The 20,012-nt window shown below is 44.3% G+C and overlaps 1 non-coding gene across 1 annotated transcript; it reads left to right on the top strand.

The window, feature by feature from the left end:
- Positions 1–819: 819 nt before the first annotated feature.
- trnal-uaa (transfer RNA leucine (anticodon UAA)) lies at positions 820–901 on the top strand. The gene has a single exon. It is a non-coding gene; the product is annotated as a tRNA-Leu (tRNA).
- The last annotated feature ends 19,111 nt before the right edge of the window (positions 902–20,012 follow it).

The raw sequence follows: 20,012 nt of genomic DNA, 5'->3' as shown, positions 1-20,012 counted from the left end.
AGGGCATTCAGCCTCGGACCTTCGGGTGACCATCCTCCAAGGTGGACTTTGGGACAGGCAGAAGAGAAAAGTGTCCGAGCAGAGGCTGATAGTTCAGTTCGGTACCCATAGGGAGGGCCTCAACCGGGACCTTGGGTTCATGTCACATTACAGGAGATCACCATTGCACGAGACACACACACACACACACACACACACAGATATGTCTACACGCACACACACACACACACGGACACAGGTACATACAGACGCGCACACAGACACTCACGCACAGCTTTATAGACACGCACACTCCCACACTCACACATGCACCCCCTCACAGACTTAAGACACTCCGCACTCACTACACACACAGACACACACACACACACACACTTTCTCACACTCACAACCCCCACCCCAGACAGACACACCCACACAGATAGACAAAGACCCACATGCACACAGATATTTTGTGGGTGAATTTGTACTTGCATGCAGTTTTTGTACTTTGCTCAAAAACTGCATTCATTCATGTAGAAATCTTGAGCTCAAAAACTGTATGAATTTATGTGAAAATTACTCCCTCTATTCTCTGCCCGTCTGCCTCATGACTTTTTAAAATTCTGTAAGGCCATTCCTCAGCCCTGAAGCCCCAGGGAAAACTGTCGAAGCCTATTCAGCTTCGTGCTATTGCCCAAATAGTGCAAACCTTGCAAACCCTTTCAAATACTTTCTAAATTGCACCACGTTCGTTACTGAATGCACGATCTGTTAGTGCTGAAGTGAAGCGACGCTGAAACATTAGTAATGACAATTTTGAGCGCTCTTTGCCTGTAGGGTAGCGTGGCCGAGTCGTTTAAGGCGCTGGATTTAAGCTCCAGTCTCTATCGAGTCGTGGGTTCGAATCTCACCGCTACCAAGATTGCAGCTGCTCTTCTGCAGGCAGAGGAACTTAGCAGGCCCTGTATATTTGCGTTTGCAGCCGGTCAGGCCTCTAATCCAGACTGACTCTGAAAACTGTGGGACACTTTGCTGTCGGAGCCCCCTCATCTGCACTGCTTTACGATGAATATGTGGAAACTTTGGTGCCAGTTTCTGTGTCTCAAATAGTCAGCACGTTTGGCTGCAAGTTTGGTTGTTCGAGCCTGCCCTTCGCACCGAGCCTCAATGATTTCAGTTCAAGCATTGAGACCAACCATGTACCGACACTGCAACCACGAGAACTCAGCAGAGTCCGCAGCTGGATGTGGCCCCAATCTCTCCAAGGCCCCGCTGCCAACAGAAAGCGGCTACTGCAGCTTCAATCACCGGCTTCCTGCTCAGCCCTGGGACACAGCACATGGAAAATTCTTCCCCAGGAACGGCTCTTCCCGTGTGAGAGGGACAACAATTCTACTTTAAATTGAGAATGGCTTCAGAAGATTGTTCCTGTCCTTTGAGTGTTTCATAAACAAAACTCCTGTCTCGCAAATAAGAAGTGGGGAAAGTTGTTGGCAGGAAGGATAGAGAAAGTGCTGATTGTGAGGACTCTGTCTCGGCAGCAGGTGGGATTCCTTACACCCGAAACAGGAATGATTGCGTTTCCTTAGGAAATTTCCCAATTGATTTAACGTCTGCCAGAGTGATTGGGAATCATTCCGGCCACCTAAAGATGAGGATAAAAATATGAAAATATTTATATTGAATCTTAAATCCAGAGACAAGTGCTAAATAGATAATAATGTTCTGAATGAATACTAGCTGAGAAATGGAATTTGTGGATGATGACATTTGTGATTGGGAGGAATGAACTGGATCCTTGCAAATTGCAATGCCAGGTGAACTATCCTCAGTATGAAATGACACACTAATTAATCGTGAGCCAGGCCCAGCTACTTTAGTCGGTACAGCATGAGATGCTTAATCTCAGGGCCGTAGGTTCAAGCCTCACGATGGGCCCTTTCACTCCTTTAAAGAAATCCAGCCCTCTGCTCCACTTGCAGGATTGCAACCCAGTGCAGGGGTCGTTTTTGACAAGTGGATCTGACTGTGTTCGGCCGCATTCTGAATGAAAGCTGTCTCCACTTTCCTGGAAGTGCCAGAGACAAGTTTATCAGTGCGGCCGAATATACGATGAATTGTGTCTCTTTCAAAACGTCAGGTTCCACTCCAAACGTCCACCAAACAGAGTGCTCAGAGACACAGAACGCGAATGTCTACTTGTTGGGGGGACGGGGTCTGACAGTGACTGCTCAATGTCAAATGGTCCTGAACCAAAATGAAGTGATTCAGACCGTTCTGACGGAAACCGAGGGGAACTCGCCTGAACGTTTCACAATTCACACGGAAAATGATCTTGTGTGCTCATGGGGGTTCACGTAATGGACAGTTTATTGTCAGTAACAGGGGTGGGGGTGGGGCAGGATTGTGAGGTTTCACAGTGGGACAGAAGTGATCTGGGTGAACGGGTACGTCTCACATCCCCAGAGCATGGAAGAGCTGATTGGTCCAAGATCACTACCATCTTCTGTTTCGGAACCAACAAATGAAATTGCTGAAAATCACAGCAGGTCTGCTCGCATTTTGGAAAGGAAAAGTGTTAAGACTTCGGGACTCGTGACATTTCTTTTTGCATGTCCATCTCCCTCTGGATTTGTACAGTCTTCCTTTTTATTGACTATCTTCTGACTTCCAACTTTATTCTCTTGTATTTTATTTTCCTCTCCAACCATGTTCCCAGCCTTTAAATTTGTATCAGATCTGTCCCATCTCTCACTTTGCTCATTTATGACTGAAGAACTTGGAAATGAACAATTAACTCTGTTTCTATTTCCTTAGATACCAGATGACCAGAGACCAGAATGTATAGGATGACGGTTAGAGCTTTCAGCCCATAGTCTGCTCTGCCATTCGATCATGGCTAATATCGCTCTCAATCCCATTCTCCAGTCTTCTCCCTGTAAAACTCATTCCCCCTGAATTTAGGACCCAGTCTTTTTCCCAGACTGGGTCTTCATCCGCCCCAAACCCCTCCACATCTGCTGGCGGCTGTTACACCGTTTCTCTGGGTGATCGCGCTGAGTTTCAGTCGTGCACGGCAAACCCAATCTGTTCTGAACAACGCAATCACCGCTGGGGGACAGCTCGATCAGGTCTCTGGCCCCACTGTGTTTGTGCGGGGGAGCAGTTATCACCTTCACCTCCCATGGGAAGGATCGGTCCTTCAAATATCCGGGCAGTAAAAACGATTGGCTTGTGTGTCAACATAGATGAAGGTAATTGCTTTCTGACCTGCTCAGTAAACCTTACTCTGTATGTCCCTGCCCATTCCTGCCGTTGTCGTCAAAGGGAATGCAAGTCCAATTAATTGCCGTGTACGGTTTTATTCGATACACATTCTTCCTTGTTCAGAATATAGGTGGATGTTTCCAGCACAGATAATTACTATTTTCAAGAATGCAGTCGGCGGGCCCTGATACATTTCTGGAGAGTAGAAGCATCAGTTTCTGCAGAAAATGGCCTCGTTCAGAACTGAGCAGAAATATTGTTGTTCCCGCTTTAAGGGCGACAGTTTTCCAGATGGTGATCGATGGGGCTTTATTGCAGCCTCATCAGCAAACCTTGTTTTGCATTTACTCGCCCATCACTACTCTAGTGGTGAGTAGAAGTATCATTCCAAATAACTGCTGCGTGAATTTCTTTTCAAATGTCACTGCGCTGTGGCTGTGAATATGTGGCGATGTCTACAGCCCTGCTGGCCATCCTGTTTAAGAGTGCAGTTATGAACATTCCTCTGTCTCAGCGCTGCAAGGAAAATTGCCCGCGCCTATTCAGCCTCGCCCTACATTCCAAACTCGGCAAACCTGGCAACTTGTTTGTCAGTATTTCCTGAGCATTTTCACGTGATATCCTTTTTTTTTAAATCATGTTAATAACCCTGGCCAACATTGGTCTATGCGGAACGGAAATGTCAGTGATAGATAAAGAGCAGCTGGCTCGGTGGCTCGGTTGTGACAGCGTTGTTCCATTTGGGTCACACCCGAAACATCTCTAGTTCAAACCAGGCAGGAGCGACTTTGTTCCCTTGGGACAAGTGGATTGGTGGGAATGGAGCGTTCCTGCTGGTTGTTCTCATCAGCAAACCTGGCTTTGAATTTGCTAGCCCACATCTGCTGCCATGTTGAAAAGGAATACCATTCCGATTAATTGCTGTGTCAAACTTCGTTCAGTTTCTCTCCTCGGATAAAGTGAGGGCTGGAGATGATGAAACGCTCCGAAAACAAACGGCGGTTCTCCTGCTGCTCGGATGCTGCCTGACCGGATGTGCTTTTCCAGCACCACACTCTCAACTAAGTTTCTCTCCTCCTGGGTCGACAATATGATTCGAATTGTAGATCTTCTCCCGCCGTCCATTTTAAGGGTACAGTTGCCAGCACTGATCCTTTCTGCACCAAAACTATCGCATTTGCTTTACATGTGAAGGCATCCTCGTTCAGTGACAAGGTAAGCTCTCATTTGCTCGGGTCACAGCGAACATTGGTTACCTGATGTCATCTCTGTCAAATGTATCCCAAAGTAGGCTCTGAAACGCCTCATTGGGACCCGAGCATTTCTAAACCTGCGTGAACCAAAACCAGAAAACCTCAGTCATGATTTGGAGCAGTTCACATATTCGAGTGTCCAAGCAGAAGGCTTGGTTACCGCTCATTCAGTCAACAACAGGAATGAGAAGATTTACATCCTCAGATGAACTGCTTGACTCATGCTCTCATACAGTCACTAATTCAGTTTTCTGGATAAATGTAAGGACGTCTTCTGCCTTCCCTTGTAGTCTAGTAGCCAGCCTTTGGCGCTCTCGCCGCCGTGACACCGGTTCTATTCCCGGTCAAGGAATGCGTGCTTTATTCTGCACACACATCGTGGTAAGAATATTTCTGACCACTTTTCCAAAGTTGGCAGAACATCGGTTTTAAAGTTGAACAGAAAACCAAGAGATGCAGATGTTGGAAATCTGAACCAAAAACAAGAATTGACGTGCAAACTGAATAGTCCTGGCAACATCTGTGGAGAGAAACAGAGACAATGACACACAACGACAGAACCAGATTAGTTCTTCATTTCTAGACCACAATGCCGCGATAATGATCAGTTTTATCTGTCGAATGGGGATTGTTATCAAAATCTTTTATTTTTTGCCAGTTAGCCGCCATGTCGACCCGAGATCTGATTCGTTCAGTGTCTACGTCCAGATAGGCCTCTAATTTCCTGTCTCTATCTCTGTGTATCTACCTCACCCTTTTCATATTCGTTGACCCTTTTTTTGCCAATATCCCTCATTTCCCATTCCTACCCTATGAAAAGCCAGACGTTCGGGGATAGTTTGAGAATGGAGCTGCTGAGAGGTTTTCTGGAACCTGGCAGGAGACTGCACAACATGGCTCACATTTTACGGATAATACGTCTGGCACTTGGATGTGATACAAGGGGCCATTTCTTCCTCAAAACATTGTAACCCTTTCGAAATTAAAGTTGCATTTCTTATCCAAATGAAAATAAACTAACTATAGGAGAACGTGGAATCATTAATGATGCTGTAAAATGAATGAATGGCGACAGCAGAGAATGAGGATGATCCACTCGTGGTTTCTGTGCTATGACCACAACATTCCACGGCCTTTCTGCAGTGTTTCCTGCCTCACCTCGTTATTCCCACCAAACTTGGAATGAAGGAGGGAGAATAAAATTGGGGGAGAAGAAGGAGTGCTATTGGAACAGCAGTAAGAAACTCTAGGTTGGTGTATTGGTTAGGAAGGACAACATACACTGCTGGAACTAAACCAGGAAAAAGGAGTGGGTTTGCCAAACCATAACAGGCTCGAACTCAGGCAGGATGCTGAGTCGCTTCATCAGCAACACGATACTTTATAAAAGGTGAACCTCCGAGCTTTCAATACAACAAGCGGGCGCAACTGCGATTGGACCCTATGGTCAGCTGCTTACCAAGGAGGGGTTTTAAATAACTAAGCAACGTCCATATGTGCAGTTCATTAACCACATGACCACATGAACTCGGAAATACATTTCTGTATCAATATTACTCAGTGTGATTTGCAATCAAACACCTCTTTTGCAAAACCAGACATTTCACGATTTATCGTTCTTCAATGCAAAGGCACATAAAAGGGCAATCTTCTCTTGCATTGGTTTCAAACAGATATTTGTATCTGTTTAAGCTGACAGGACAAAGGGAACATTTTTCATCCTCTTGGGGCGTATTGACGGCTTTCATACACACAGAGGGAATTTCACACGAAGAGGAACAGTGTCATTGCCATGAATTGACCAGGAATGGTGTGTGAGCCAATGTAAACAGTTTGCTGTAAAGGCTAAACCATTAGCAGTGACACTGAGCCTTGCACCACCAGATGCAGACTCACTTCCTGCCTCATGCCTCCCAGTCATCATTGTCATTCACGTCAATTTCACTTCCCTGCTCCACTTCCAAACTTACTACCGATTGGAACCTACCACATTTAGGAACGCATTCCTGGAATAAAGATATCACTCAATGCAATAGGACTCGCTGTCCATCCCTAAATCCCCCAGAGATGGAGGAGATGAGTTGCTCTTGTGAACCATTGAACTCCTTCACACGGAGGTACAGCCATTATGGTGCAAGTGCGGGAGTTCCTGGATTTACACCCAGAGACACTGAAGGAACACAACATATTTCCAACTCAGGAAGGTGAGATGATTGGAGGGAGATTTGAAGGGGTCACTATCGTATCTGTCCGCTGTCATTGTCCTTCTACATGGTTCAAGCAATCACTGGGCTGATTCTGGAGGGATCCCGGTATGTCTTCTGTGTGAAACGAGGAAAGCGTTTTCAGTCAGACAATTCACATGAAGAGAATTAAACCTTCATTCCCTGAATTGGAACTATATCCATTTCTGGACGATACAAACTTTGACTCCTCAGCACGGGCCCCCGGTAATGCTGATAGTATCCAAAGCAACCTGAATTGTACACACCCTTGTGCCAGTCCATCCCTTCATAACCACCTTCGGCAACAACGTTTCTCTCTTCAATTTTGCAAACGCTTCATATGATCGCCTTGGGTTTCAAAGTAAAGAAAGTGGAGCTGTGGTGATCTGATGTTGGTCAGTAGGTGCAATGCAGGAATGTACAGAACAGGTTTTGATGCGTGAGATTGCACTGAAGGGATTCCACCACTAAAAGGCGCTGTTCATCTCGTCTGATTCTCCATCGCGGGATTCAAATCAACAGAGGTTTCTCTCTGGACTGGCTCAGGGTCTTGACTGGAAAAGGTCATGACGCAAGGTATGAAAAGATATTTCACTGGAGTGAATAAAAAAATCGCAGACTGACTGTGAATAAAATGATGGCAACTTCCAGCAGAGGCTCAGGCGACCCGGAAGCAGGTACCTGAGGGCAAATATGTTGCCTTGGCTATTGAAAGACATTGTTTCACGAAGTGGGACATCCGATGTGAAACAGTGACGATAATTATTTTTACTGATTGTTCACCTTGTGAATACTGTTTACCCCGATGTCCATGTTTCAATTTCATATCGACTACCTGTCGTACCTCCAGCTGCCGTTGGGCCAGTGACGTAATGGATAATGCCTCTGACTTTTGGTGGTTCGAATCCTTCCTGATTTGTGTGCAATGTACTGCAGGGGTTGGATCAGTGGGTCTCGAATTTGGTAGTAATGCACCTCAATGTGCGACAGATTTTCAGGAGCTGCAGACTTTGGATCAGTGTGTTTTCAAATGTGAAAGTTGCATGTGAGGCAATTGTCCATTTTAAATTCCAGCTCAAGCAACGTCTCTCATTGTCTGTAAAACTGACTTTAGTTGCGCCTAAAGCTGCCTTTTGTCGGAAAAACCTCTGTGTGTGTGTATATAGGTGGGGTGTAGGGGGCGGGGTGGGGCTTGGTCTTAAGTCGGTGGAGAGCGGTACTGAATCACAAGGAGCTGGTATAATCCTGAAAACTCTGCCCTCCTCCCCCCATCTCTGGGCACGTGTGTCTGTGACTCACTCTATGGATGAAAATGTGAATGGGTTGCTCGAGGGGATTTCACTTCAGTATGACGGTATATAACTCACTCCCATTGTTGTCTCGTTTAAGATCGCAGGGATAATCTTTTTCTGAATTTTACGGTGAAAACAACAGAACACACAAAGTATCCTGTCAAAGCTGGACACTGGATCGAAAACAGACGGCTATCTGATGAGCCATACTGCACGATAGGCCGAATGGTATTTTCCTATTGTGTTAAAAAAAACCTGTAAGACAACGAGAAACTAATGTGCAGCGAAAATGAACCAAAATGAAATGCATAAGTGGTTTCATTGAGAATAAATGCGACAGCTTCTGTTGCTTTCCCTTTTAATCTCACGGTTAGGAGTTGGTGCATTTTCGGAGGGGGAAAGGGTGATTCCTGGTCAGGGAATGGGCGATGCGTTCTGCAAAGATATCTTGCTAACAGTATTTCTGACCGATTTGCTGAAGCCGTCAGGTCATTGGTTTTGTCTCAAACGTTGTTAAGAATAATATGAAACAAAGGATTGCAGATGTTTGAAATCGGAACCAAAACCAAGGTTTGATAGAAAAACTTAGTACGACAGTGAGAGAAACAGAGTTAATGCTTCATATCGGCGGAGCGAGGTTACTTAGACATTTCTGTATTATACTTTTGGTAAAATTATCAGTTTTCCCTGTCAGGATATTTACCAAAATCTTTCATTAGCTTACAACCATCAATGTTGAAAATTCAAAATGACTTTGTTGGCTGTAAGAATCCTTCCGTTGCTCGGAGATGGTGAAAGGCTGTGCTTAATAGTTACCTTTTTTATTATTTGTTTCTGTAAGTCAGCAGCCATGTCGATTGGAGAATTGGTTCTTTCAGTATCTCCTCAATCTGCGTCTCCATATTTCTTTCTTTCTCTGTGCATGCACCTGACCCTCTTTCACATTCTCGGACTCTCGGTCTGCCCATATTCCTCATTTCCCATTTCTGCTCTTTGAAAAGTCTGACATTCGGAGACAAATTGAGAGTGGACCAGCTAACAGGCTTTCTGCCCTCTCGGTAGCATGTGTGGGATTAGGCTCACATTCTCCGAATAAAGTTCCCTAAACTTATGCCTGAGGTGAGGAGTCATTCCTTCCTCCAAATATTATGATCCTTTCGAGTTCTAAATAGAATTCATAATCCACAAGAAAAGAAACCGCACTCACAGTGCGAACCACAACGACAGGAGTGCAATGAAGTATTTCCTGTTGCTGTGGAATGAATGAATGTTGACAGCAGAGAATTAGGGTGAACAGCTATTGGTGTCTGCGCCATCACTGCAACATTCCCCGGCAAACCTGCCATGTCTCCTGGCCCACCTCGTTATTCCCAACAAACTGGAAATGAACGAGGCGTAATAAAGGAGGAGTACAAGCAGAAGTTCTTGTCAAACGCAGGAAGGAAACTCCAGATTGAATTAATAGCTCGGAAGAAACAATATCCACTGGAGGAACTAAACCAGTGAACAGACGAGGGTCGAAACTGAAAATGTGTTGCTGGAAAAGCGCAGCAGGTCAGGCAGCATCCAAGGAGCAGGTGAATCGACGTTTCGGGCATGAGCCCTTCTTCAGGCCCTTCTTATTCCTGAAGAAGGGCTCATGCCCAAAACGTCGATTCTCCTGCTCCTTGCATGCTGCCTGACCTGTTGCGCTTTTCCAGCAACACATTTTCAGCTCTGGTCTCCAGCATCTTCAGTACTCACTTTCTCCTATCAGACGAGGGTCACCAAAACAGGCTGAGGCTCAAACAGGACGCATGGTTGACTGACGGGCAAAACTGACTTGGGAGATTTTGAAACAACCATGCATTTGGTAAAATACACAGGCACAACTACGATGTGAAATCTTGGTGGGTTGTTTATGATGTCGGCAAGTGAACAAACTGAGTCACGGCACCACACCACATGTGGTTTTTTTCATCCCAGTTCCTTAACCAATTGATAACAGTAACTCGGAATTGTGTTTGCTGTATTAATGTTGCTCAGTGAGAATTGCATTCAACCCCCACTTTTGCGAAGACAGTTAATAGCTGAACTTTCTGCACTGAAATTGTACAGAAAAATACAATCTCCTCTTCCACTGGCTTCAAACTGATATGTTCAACTGTTTAAACTGAGAGGATAAGGAGAATGTACTCATCATCTCGGGGCCCATTAACTCTGTTAATATACACAGGGAACCTCACAAAAAGAGGAACAGGGTCATTGTGCTAAACTGACCTGAACTGCGTGTGAGTTAGTGTAAACAATATGTAATAAAGATTTGCCAGTGTTAGACTGGGGTGGACAAAGTTAAATAATCACACAACATCAGGTTATAGTCCAACAGGCTTATTTGATAGTACTAGCTTTTGGAGCGCTGGACCTTCATCAGGTGGTTGTGGAGCCTAACATCATAAGACAGAGAATTTATAGCAAAATATTACAGGGTGATGCGACTGAAATGACATATTTAAAAATAAAAGTGCATTGTCTGTTCAGTCTGTATACTTTTAGAAATACCATGTTAGATTTTATTCTTTCATGTGTAAACAGTATGTAAAAATAGCTAAATTCTCAGGTAAATATTCAACAATAGATGCCACCACAGCTCAGATTCAGCCTTGAAGGTGTGAGGTTGAAATCTGTCTGTGTCCCAATGTTCTGTCGTGGCAGAAGCTGGGGGTACCCTGCCTCATGGCTTTCAAGATGCATTTGACATCGGCAGTGAGGTTCCCACATCGGATCCCATTGCCTAATATGATGGGACATCCTGGTGTGTTGGCTTTGTGTATTTTCGGAAGGCAGTAGAAGTGCCTTCAAGTGCATGGTATGAGGTTGATGGAACTCTGAAAGAGTGCATTTCAGAGCTTAGATCAGAGTGTTGCTGGAAAAGCACAGCAGGTCAGGTAGCATCCGAGGAGCAGGAAAATCGACGTTTCGGGCAAAAGTACTTCATCAGGATTTCGGAGGGGCTGAGCACAGAAACAGACCCTCCATTCCAGCTCGTCCCTGCTGACCAGATAACTGAAATTAATCTAGTTATATTTGCCAACATTTGACCCTTACCCCTTCAAACCCTCCCTGTCTGAATCCCATCCAGATGCCTTTTAAATAGAGTCATAGAGATTTACAGCATGGAAACAGACCCTGACATTACAAAGGGATATTGACAGATTGGGTAAATGGGCAAAGTTGTTCAGGTTAGATCAGTGAGGATACAAACCTCCATGCCGAACAGATGTCCCAACCCAATCTTCCCCCACCTGCCAGTATCCGACCCATATCCCACCAAACCCTTCCTATTCATATACCCATCCAAATGCCTCTTAAATGTTGCAATTCTATCAGCCTCCACCATTTCCTCTGGCAGCTCATTCCGTACCACCCCCTGGGTGAAATTGTTGCCCCTTAGGTCTCTTTTATATCTTTCCTCTCTCACCCTAAACCCATGCCCGCTAGTTCTGGACACTCCGACCCCAAGGAAAAGACTTTATCTATTTATCCGCCTCATAATTTTGTCAACCTCAATAAGGTCACCCCTCAGCCTCCGACGCTCCAGGGAAAACAGCCCCAGCCTGTTCAGCCTCTCCCCTTAGCTTAAACTCTCCAACCCTGGCAACAATGTTGTGACTATACCAGACTTTGGCAAATTATTCCGCACACCCAAAACCTTCTGTGTATAAAATTTGTGTCTCAGATTCCTTTGTGTGTACCTGTACCTGCCTCCAGCTGAAACTCTCATTCCCCTCTATCTTGTCTGCTGTCACTGAGCCAATGGTGTCTTCATTCTGTTACTGACCCTTCAGTCCCAAGGGCATGAATTGTTCTCACAAATCCAATTGGAGACCTTCTCTCATCCACGTGAAGAAATTGAACCCTGACAATTCCACTTACGCTGTCTCCCATCAGTCTTCATAGGATCCATATCGCAGAGGTTAAACAGTGTTCCCAGCAAACTGTCCCGGGCAGCGGGAGTACAGGGTTCAGACAAAGTAAAACATTATTTAAACTGTATCCATTTAAATCTCCAGGTCAGGTAGAGAATACAGTTAGATGAGAGTAAACCTCCCTGCACACTGCAGCTTTTCACATTCCCAGGCCATGTTCAGTGTGGCGGTAGATACTGATCAAATCTCCCACTTCCTCCATCCTGTTCACATCAAATACACTCAGGGCAGTTCCATCACTGGGTTAGATACAGACTATGTGAACAGCGGCAATTTCTCCACCTGAATCTCGCAGAGTCTGGGGAGAATGGGGTTCGATACAGAGTCAAGATCTGTCCATATTGTCCACATCGGACACTCCCAGGACAGGCAAATCATGGGGCTATATACAGAGTAAAGATCCATCTGCACTGTACCTCCCAACACACACACAGGATAGGGACAGCACAGGGTGAGGTACAAAGTTAGGCAGCATTGTAGACAGTGCAGATGGTACCTTAACATTACAAAGGGATATTGATAGACTGGGTAAATGGGCAAAGCTGCAAAATTTGTTCAGGTTAAATCAGTGAGAGATACATTTTTGTTCAGTGAGGGATATGGGCCAAAGGAAAGAATGTGGAGTTAGGCAACACATCAACCATGATGCCATTGACTGATGCAACAGGGTCGAGGGGCTGAATGGCCTCCTCCTGTTCCTATGATACAAACTGTCCCCATCAAACACTCTCAGGGCAGGGAAAGGATGGGGTTAGATACACAATGAAGCTGCCTTTACTGTATCCCCATCAACCCCTCCAAGGGTAGGGCCAGCACAGGATTAGATACTGAGTCAAGCTGTCTCTCTCTCTCCACACTGTCCCGATCAACCACTCCCGGGATTGTTTAACAGAGCTTTAATATCTGAAAATGCTCATTTTCCTCTGTTATTCCTGGCCCCTCAGTAACTCTGTATGTGAGTGTGTGTGTTTATGTGTGTGGGAGAGGGAGACAGAGAGAGAGGGAGAGGGAATGACCGGTGCCCTGCATTCGTGGGTCATATCCTCTTGTACTCCAGTATTACACATTATTTTCTGGATCCATGTACAGAAATCACAGAAAGCTAACGTAATGGTGTCATCAAATATTAGGATGATTTGCCAATTATTACCAGGACATGGGACGAGGGAAATGAGGCAGCCTTGCTGTGTCTGCAGACTCAGTCTGCAGGGGTAGTGAGTGTTCAGGAAGGGAAAGGGATTGTTGTTTTCATTCGTTCATGGGATGTGAGCATCACTGGCTGGGTCCAGCATTTATCCCTCCATTCCCATCTTCCCTTGAGAAGGTGGGAGGGAGCTGCCTTATTGAACCGCGGCACTCCATCAAATTAATGTTTCTGGAGAAACAGAATGGAGTGGAAATTAAACTCCAGCTTTCTCTGTTCCTGCTCCCAATTTAATATTCACCCGTTCAGTTTATACTGAGTTAGAGACTGGAATTTCATCGATGGTCTCAGCGAGTCTATATATTTCAGAACACAACAGGGAGTGAGTTTCAGACTGAAATCCATCTGAGGGATTTGGGCTACTTTCTCGACAGAGTAGCAGGTGCCAGTGAGTGAGTTACAGATCGGCGTATAGTCGAATGTGTGGCTCACATATTGACTAACCAATACTGGGAACGAATCTAATTGAGGAGTTTGAGCTTTTTATATATCGAATCACAGATACTTGAGAGTGAGACTCAGGCTGGAATATGTGGAAGGATTCGAGGAGGTTTTTTACATAGAATAACAAATACCCAGGAGTGAGTTACTGACTGGAAACTTATAGAGATGATCGGGGTGATTCATATTTAGAATAACAGATGATTGAAAGTTAGTTGCACATTGGAATTTTATCGTGGGTTTTGTGGTGCTCATTTATAGAAGAACAGATACTCATGAATGGTGCACAGACTGGAATGTAATCAAGGGGATTGGTGTGCTTTACATGTGGACTAACTTAGAACCCAATACTCGCTCTCTCATGCACAATCTCACTATTTTTCTTTCTCATGCAGAATGTCATCATCTGTCTCATACATTATACCAGTTTATCACCCTCTCTCATACACAGTTTCACCATGTTTCCCTCTCATACAGAAACTATTTCTGTCTCACATGCACAGTCTCACTGTCTCTCTCTGTCACAATGTCACTCTTCCTCATCATCAATCTTGCCAACTCTCTCATAGACAATCCCACTCTCTCCCATACTCAGTCTCACTGTCACGCTCTGCCATACACAATCTATACCAGTATGTTCCCGGCAGACAATTCATGTAAGCACAGCACTAGCATGGACGTTACAAAGAGGGAAAAGCAAGTGAGACGAGCAACATCAGTACAGTTTGTGATTATTGAACATTGGTCCCCCACTAACATGTAAGATTCTCTGACACCCACCCCCCAGCCCGACACAGAGGACTGGGCAGATCGTGGATTTATTAGCTGAGGCTCTGTCTCAGAATATTCTTGCTGCTAGTGTGACTCCCAGATATAACTCTCCATGTCCATCTTCTATTTTTATATTTCCATCAAATGTGCCTATTTCTGTGTGTGTGTGTGTGTCCATCTGAGTGAAAGGTTTGAGTGTCAATGATTTTATACTGGAATCCTAACTCTCTCACACATGCAGACACAATCTCACACATGAGCTGACACCTATACATGCACTAACACATACATAAACAAACAGTAACACATAAACACTCACACATAAATGATCATACACTCACACGCTACCATACTCACACGTTTTCACACACCCACACACATGCACACTTACGTTCTCTCACTCAATCTCACTCACTCTTCCACTCAGTGTCGGTTCAGGAGGTCTATGTATCAAATAACATATACCCAGGAGTGAATTACAGCATGGAACCTAATTGAGGGTTCCGTGTGGACTTACACAGAGAGTTACAGGTACCGGGGATTGAGTGCAGACAGGAATCTAATTGAGTTCGGGACGATTTATATATGGAATAACATAGAGTTCAGAAGAGAGTTACAGACAAGAATCTAATCGGTGTTGGGGTGGGGAGTGGGGGATGGGGTGATGTGGGGTTCGGGGGTAGACATTGTATACATAATGACAGATACCGGGGAGTGAGTTACAGATTTGAATCTAATCGAGCTTTGGGGGTTGATTCATCCATCCAGTAACTGATGCCTGGGAATGAGTTGTAAGTGTATCGGGATGCTTTATACACAGTGTGTCAGGTACCCAGGACTGTGTTACAGACTGGAATCGAACTGAATAGTTCAATGTGGTTTTTATACAGAGTAATAGTTATTCAGGAGTGAGTTATCGAGATGATAGAAATTATAGAGTCATACAGCACGGAAACAGGTCCTTCGATTCAACTGGTCCATGCTGACCCGTTTTCCTGCACTTTGCTTACCCCCATTTGCACCATTTGGGGTGTTTCTGAAAAGGAAGCACAGACTTATGGAAGTGAGTTACACATTGGAATCGAATCGATTGGGTTCATGGTAGTTTTTCTACAGAATAAAACGTACCGAGCCATGAATTGCAGATCAAAGTCTGACTGAGGTTTTGAGGTGGTTTATGTAGAGAGCCATGGATAAATTGAAATCCGTTACAGATTGGAATTTTATCAAGGGATGCCGGGTGGTTTATATGTAGAATAACAGATCCCCAGGAGTGTGTTACAGACTGGAATCTAATCAAAGGTTTTGGGATGGTTTTTATTTAGAATAACCGATAAACAAGTGTGAGTTACAGAATGGAATCGAATTGATGGATCAGGAGGTTTATTTATAAAAAGAACAGATACTCAACTGTGAGTTACAAACTGGAATCTACTTGTGGGCGTTGAGGAGGGTTATATGTAGAATAACTGATACCCAGGAGTGATTTACAGGCTGGAATCTATTCAAGGGGTTTGAGATGGTCTACATAAATTGCCACAGATACATGGGAGTGAGTTACATACTGGAATCCTATTGAGGAATTCAGGATGGTTTGTATATCGAACAATGGAAGGCCATGATTGAGTCACAGTTTGGAATCTAACTGAGGGTTTTGTTGTGATTTGTGCATAAAAAAAACAGACACCTGAGAGTGAGTTACAGACTGGAAGTCGTCAAAGTGGTCGGGCTGGTTTATACACAGAATACTAGAAACGCGAGAGTGTGTTATAGACTGGAATAGAATTGAGGGGAGTGGATTATTTTTATACAGAACAACCGGATATGAGAGGGGAGAAATCAAGGGAGAAAGTACCCATCATAGACCAACTTAACAATGAGCTGAGCCAGACAGGATTCAACTCCTGTATGTGGAGGTTTCCATGTGTTCTGAAAGATGGGAGAGAAACAGGCAGACCCTCACACAGTGAGCACCAGGCAGGAAGGGACAGAAGGAGATTCGAATTTCCAAATGGCATCAGATCAGGACAGTGTTAGATTTAAACATTGACTCGGCAGAGATAACTTGGAAAGGGAATTGAGAGAGGTTAAATCACAGGAAGTTAACCTGCTCGTTCCACCAACAAATGATGTGTTCCCTATTATACCAGGAATCCGTATGGGACAGTGAGGAAAACGTATCAGATTATTGTTAGTCTGCACTGAGACATTTTAATTGATCTGTGATCGTTTCCTTTTACAGTCATAGAGTCATAGAGATGTACAGCATGGAAACAGATCATTCAGTCCAACCCGTCCATGCCGACCATTACGTCTTGAAGTCATAAACTTCACTACTTCAGGTGACTCCCCATTTGCCTACTTTGAACACCGTTCCCCTCTGTTTTCCCCATTCACTGAAGATATTAATATCCTTTTATAATGGGGCGAAAGTGAGAACTGCAGATGCTGGAGATTGAAGTCGAGGGATTCCTGATGAAGGGCTTTTGCCAGAAACGTCGATTTTCCTGCTCCTCGGATACTGCCTGAGCTGCTGTGTTTTTCCAGCACCACAATCTCAACTCCTTTTATAATGGCACTATCTCCATGCTGGTTACAGTGCTGTCTATCTCGCACTGTCTTATTTATCTTCAATCCTGTATAACTACAATGACACCAACAAACACACAACTTTACATCCTACAGCTTTGTTTATTTGCAGGTGCATTATTTTGTTTTATTTGTAGACAACACACAATTTGAACTCCCAGCACGTCAGAGTGGGATTTGATAAACACTTGATTTAGGGATGGGGTAGACCCACACAGGATTCAGACATGGAAATGGCTTTTGACACCCCCTCTCTCCCTTGCGGACAGAATTCCATAGCCAAATGTGTCAGGCAGACATGTTAGGTGTGTTCCCGGCAGCCAGTTTGTGTTACCACAGCACTGACGTTGACTTTATAAGCCTGGAAAAGCAAGAGAGACTGACAATGTCATTACAGTTTGAAAATATTGAACATTGGTCCCACACTAACATGTCAGATTCTCTGGGTTTTCAAAATTCATTTGTGGGACTTGGCCGTCTCTGGCTTGGCCAGCCTTGATAGCCCATCCATATTTGCTCTTGAGAAGATGGTGCTGAGCTGCCTTCTTGAATCGCTGCAGCCCACTTGCTGTGAGTTCACCCACAGTGTCGATAGGGAGAGATTTCCAGGATTTTGACCCAACAACTGTAAAGGAATACCGGTATATTTCCAAGTGAGGGTGGTGAGTGTCTTGGAGGGCAACTTGAAGCTGGTGGTGTTCCTAAGTAGCTGCTGCCCTTGCCATAGAGTCATAGAGATGTACAGCACGAAAATAGACCCTTCAGTCCAACCTGTCCATGCTGACCATATATCCCAAAAATAACTTAGAATACTTTGTGAGGAGCTAAAATGACCCGTCTGAGCCTGGTTTGGAACTTGATTATACCAGAACGGGATTGCATCAGCAACTGGGAAAAGTAAATCCATGCCACGGCAGGAGGGTGACAATGAAATATCGTGCAGTTAAATTATACATTTTAAAACTTCTGATGTTTCATTGTTTTACATGATTACGCTGAGTCAAATGTTTCGAACTCCTGAATTGCATGTTACACTGGAGGCTATCTTGAGGAAAGGAACGATGTGAAATGTCAGCAAGTATAGAACTGCAATGGATCGTGGTCAGTCAGTGCAGTGGAGCTCATAAAACCAGTGTTCTCACATTCCTGCCTGTATCTGTGCTTGTGCAGTTATATTGATAGCAGCGCATTTCCTCCTTCCTACTTTAGGGAGTAAAAGGGCTTTGAGCTGGTTAATCTCCTTTACACCGTGTGGGTTTCAGATTCTGTTAGCTCTGACTGTTGAATGTCCAGAATCCGCTGTTGGCTTGGGTAACTGTTGAGGAGCACGGATTGATTTTTCCAATCACAGGAGTGATGAAGATTTGAGGAATATTTGTCTTCTTATGAAATCATGCAACACAGAAACGGCACCTTTCTCAACTCCTCAATACTGAGGTATATAAAATTAACCTCGTTCCATTTGCCAGCGTTTAGCCCATATCCATCTAAATCCTTCCTGTTTATATACCCATCCCTTTTAAACGTTTTAATCTTATCCACCATCTTTCAACTCATTCCATCCATGTCTCGGTTCAAAGCTGTAATCTGCAGTGGGGTGTGCTGTTTTTGGATGGGGGGGGAGTTATCCCTATGAGGACAGACAAGTGCAACGGTCAGGTGTACATTCTCGGATTCCGAAGCATAGGATCTATTTAGAATTAAAAATAAATACCAGTTCCTTCGGACATGGTAAACATTGGATTTGTTATTACATTCTTCATTCCGCTTTCTGTGTCCCACCTGCATGTAGTTTTTGTTTTTTTCTGAATGAGTACAGAGCTACACACTGAGGATGACTTTCCTTTTTGACCGTGGTTATCAACTCGACTGCAAAATATACAACAAACCTGAGCATTCCTTAAATCCACAGGGACCATGACCCATTCTCACTGAGAGAGCAAATCATTTTCTGTCAAATGACCCTCGACGATTTCCAATAGCTTCCCCCCGAATGTTCAGGTTGGATAATATTTATTTGATTTCAGTTCTCCGCCATTCTGATTGGTATAGCTCCCCCACCCCATAATCCGTCTCTGATCCTGGGTGTTCCTGCTTTTCCTCTGATTCTGGAAAATTTGGCAGCTGTTGTAACCACTTATTCTTCTGTTGTTTTCTGCTGGATATACTGGAGGGTTTTTAAATCTCTATTTCCTACAACACAGTTCATAGCTTCACCTGGCTAACCCCAGACTGTTCCTTTACCTTCCCCCACTTTGACAGTGATCCTGGATTTGTTTTTCGGTAATGAAGATGGGCTGACCTCTCAGTGAGGTAGGCAGTAATCATAACTCAAGATTATCATGGAAACAGGCAAGGATGAGGGGGAAATCAAAGTTCTAAACCGAGGGAATAAGATCAGGTGTGATTGGACAAAGAGCAGAAACTTTTAACTAAATCCATGTCAGAGCAGTGGGATGCATTGAAGGCGGAAACTGGGAAATTATAGGGTCACAATGTTCAATGAAAGATAAAACTTGATACTTGGAAATGCTGTGAACTCTGCATATCGGGAGATTTCCGGGATAAGTTCACTGGTCATGCAAAACGTGTTGGAAATTGGAATTCAATCCATGAATGAGAGCTGATGCACTTGGAGGGACACAGAACCCAAGGGTTACATTATGAATGGTAGAAACCTGGGAAACACTGAATCAGGGGGATCCTGGTGCACATGAATACCTTAAGGTAGTAGGAAAGGTCGATGAAATGGTTGAGAAGGTATTGGGATTTTTTGGCTTTTAAATGCAAGACATAGAGTTTAGGAGGAGGGACAATATGTATAAAATATTGGCTCGGCTACAGCTAGTATGTTGGAGTACTTTGATTGTCTTAAAGAAGGTGGAGACTTTCCAGGAAGACTCTAAGGTAGTAAAGTTTTGGGTATGAAGGGAGGTTGGATGGATTGGGATTGTTTTTCTTGGAGCAGGGGAGATTGATAGGCGGCATCATTTAAAAGTATATTGTTATAAAGAGCATAG

This window comes from Chiloscyllium plagiosum, unplaced genomic scaffold (assembly GCF_037043375.1).
Source record: "Chiloscyllium plagiosum isolate Xiang-an unplaced genomic scaffold, Cpla_swu_hap1 HiC_scaffold_47, whole genome shotgun sequence".
NCBI lineage: Eukaryota > Metazoa > Chordata > Chondrichthyes > Orectolobiformes > Hemiscylliidae > Chiloscyllium > Chiloscyllium plagiosum.
Note: the sequence above shows the minus strand (reverse complement) of the source record. Positions and strands in the feature narration are given on the sequence as shown.